Source organism: Nicotiana tomentosiformis, chromosome 4 (genome assembly GCF_000390325.3).
Source record: "Nicotiana tomentosiformis chromosome 4, ASM39032v3, whole genome shotgun sequence".
NCBI classification, from domain to species: Eukaryota; Viridiplantae; Streptophyta; class Magnoliopsida; order Solanales; family Solanaceae; genus Nicotiana; species Nicotiana tomentosiformis.
The window spans coordinates 50,698,325-50,701,789 of NC_090815.1; the positions used below are offsets into that span (position 1 = coordinate 50,698,325).

Here is a 3,465-nt window from a genome sequence, read left to right on the forward strand (position 1 = left end):
AAATAAGAATAACCAACATTCAACCAATTTTTGTTTCAAGATGCCATGTAAAAAATAAAATATTAAACGAAACTAAAACTAAAAACTTGAATAGACAAAAAGTAAAAATCTAATCTAGAAGAATAGTTAATTTCTACGTCCCCAACAATGGCGCCAAAAACTTGTCGCTCCAAAACGCATAGGCAAGTATACGCGGTCTTCAAGTAATAAAGTGATAAATAAAATATCGTTCCCATGAGTACTTGTGATTAACTATCAACTAAATCAAACTAAAACAGTTAATCTATTCAAGCGATTTTCTAAAGTATGATTATTAACTATAACTCTAGAGCTGTAAACTAAGAGATTAAATAAAACAAGGCGGCAAGCTTAGAGACAATGAGAGAAATTATTGCAGAGCTATGAGTAGCTAATAATACCTTTGAGTTTTCTTATTAAACTGTCCAATTAGTTTATCTAGTTTATTGATTGACAAGGTTAATATTACTCGTAGCATTCGATCGAAGTACTACTCGCCTATTCAAGCTATCCTAGAGCCTATATTATATGATGTTAGGATTAACAAGAACACATTAATAATTCCTATATAGTAACCAAACAACGCGATTAGGTATAGTTCGATCCTAACCGCAAAATTCGCTCCCGTAGTTCAGGTTCAAGATCTTGCTCTATTGAATCCTATATGTAATCTAGAATTCTCACCTTCTGTTCAATCCTAGACTCATAGATAGTATTCAATTGGTGATCAAGCAATCAAATAATTAAGCACCGATAGTAGGCTATAATTGCGTATTTTAGTCGCTTATTGCACTCTAATTCACTGCACTTTACTAGTTTTGAGATTTAATTGATAGTGTTCTGCACTTATTGTGTGTTTTATGCCTTGTAAGAGTAATTCTGAGCTATGTACATGTTATAGAATGAATTCTAGTGATTTTGAGCTTTGATGTCTGAGCAAAAGCCTAAGGGATTAAGTCGGGATCGTGTACGGGGGTCGAGGACCAAGTCTGGACGTCAAAACGCAATATTCGAGCCGCACTCCGATCAATTTGCACTAGTTTGGCACGTGGGGCGCCGCGGCTGCCCATTTATCTACTGCCTGTTAGAACCAACTATCTGGATTTCCCTACTAATGCCCCGCATAGCGCGTAGCCCCATGCGGCACGCCTATGCAATCTTTATAGAGTGAAAATCCTATTTCGGCTAGAAGAAGGTGATTTCGTCTGGGCCCGACCCTACTTGGTATAAATACATGGAAAAATATTATTTTCTGGAATTTTGACACATATTGGACCTAAAGAGGCTAAGGAGGAGTTGAAAGAACACGAGCACGAGGATTTCATCATTCCTTCCTCACCCAAGACCCGAGTTTGGATTGAATCTATGTTTTCCTATACTTTAATTTTATTTGTGATGAATTTCTACATATCTATGGAGTAAGTTCCTTTAGGGTTTGAAGGATTTGGTGTTTTAATGATTTTTTTTGGATTATAACTCAAGTTTTATGTATTAAAGCATTTTTGGATGATTTAACTGTTGCATCTATATTCACTTGTTCATGTAATCGAGAGAGGCATAACTTGTGATATCTTTGCATTATATTGTTGGTTGAGTTCTTTAATTCTTCTAAATAATCGAAAGAGGCTAGCTGAATCATTGATTAAACCTAGTTAGGAGGATAATCGAAAGAGATTCTCCTTAAGACCAATCCACTACGAATTCTTGCATATCTTCACGTGCTTAAATTAGTTTATCTTGTGAGGTTGAGACTTAATCGAGAGAGGAGTTTCTACTAAACGTTTGACCTATTAATTGAGTGAATTCGAGAGACTCACTTAAACATTAGAAGTGAATTATCTAGAGTTAGATTCCGAACAATTATCTTGTACCTATCCTATAAAAACCCTATCTTCTCTCATTGATAACCTTCTTTGCTTATTCCTTGTTTCGATAGTCATTAGTCAATACCTTTAGATTCTTAGTTAATTTTAGTTAGAAATCATATAATTCTCAATTATGATAATCTTGGATAGCAATCAAGCTAGAAACTACGAAAATACTATTTAATCCCAATCCCTGTGGATACGATATTATACTATACTATCTTTGACTAGCAAGCATAATTTAAGTGTGTTTTTCGAGCTCGTTAAATTTTGCCGCCGTTGCTGGGGATTGGCAATCAATAGTGTTTGAAATAGTTTATAGTGCTAATTAAAGAATTTTTCTTTTTCTTTTTATTTTCTTTTTCCCTTTTTACGGTTGGTGTTCTTTGACTGTTCACAGGCTATAGATTTAGATTGGTGCATGACTCAAACTTCTACGAAAGAAGTGCTACCATACGAGCGAGAGGTAGAAAAACAACTGCGGCCGTTGAAGAAGGAAAGAAATCTCACCGAGACTTTAGAGAAGGTTAGGCAATCCTCAACCAAAGAAACGATTGCTAGAAATAGTGATGATAATATGGATTTGGCTGCGAGCGAAGCAGCCCAGTGAAGAGAGCAAGCTGCATGGGATGCTGAGGAAGAAACTATAGAGATGCGAAGATTATCTATGAAGAAGAGAGGGGTCGGAGAATTGCTCAAAATCAACCCTTGGGTGCAGACAAGTTCGGAAATATAGCTCCCATGCCTGGGAGACCACTTGGCGATTATGCTAGACCGGTCTACAATCAAGGTTTATCAAGTGTTAGACCATCTCCGATTGCAGCAAACAATTTTGAATTGAAGCAAGGGTTGCTTCAAACTCTTCAGAATTGCTGTGTCTTCAGAGGGAAGCCAAACAAAGATCCAGCCACACATCTAATGGACTTCGAGAAGATTATGAACACCTTTCAATATAATGGTATGTCACAAGATGTAGTGTACTTAAGGGCATTCCCCTTCATACTCAAAGATGATGCGAAACAGTGGCTTCGAAGCTTGCCCACGGGATCAATTAGAACATGGGAGGAGATGACGAGAAAATTCCTTGATAAATATTTCTCCTCAGCTAAATCGGGCAAGTTTAGAAAAAAAATCTATAACTTCTGCCAGATAGATACGGAAACTGTTTTTGAAGCATGGGAGAGGTTCAAGGAGATCGTTAGAAAGTGTCAACATAGCGGAATTGAACTCTGGATGCACCTCCGGGACTTTTGGAATGGATTGACACCGGCCTCATATAGAACATTGAGCAATGCAGCTGGAGGCCCGTTGATGAAGAAGACTCCAGAGGAGATAGTTACAATTCTTGATGAGTTATCTGAAGATGCTAATCAATGGACCTCTAAGGGTGCGGAAAGAAGAAGATCAGCTAGTGTTCACCAGGTTGACGTTAACACATCTGTGTGTAGGTATAGCTTGATGCTATGGACAAAGAAATAAGGAAGCTGACCTCAGCCTCGATACAAAGTGAGCCGCATGCAGCCTACGATATATGTGGAAGAGGACACCCTACTCATGAGTGTTAAGACTCAACTGAGGAAGT

General features: G+C 37.6%; 1 non-coding gene across 1 annotated transcript; it reads right to left on the reverse strand.

Annotated features, from left to right (window-relative positions):
* Window positions 1-2,999: 2,999 nt before the first annotated feature.
* LOC117277922 (small nucleolar RNA R71) lies at window positions 3,000-3,106 on the reverse strand. Its single transcript, XR_004508246.1, has one exon. It is a non-coding gene; the product is annotated as a small nucleolar RNA R71 (small nucleolar RNA).
* Window positions 3,107-3,465: the final 359 nt, after the last annotated feature.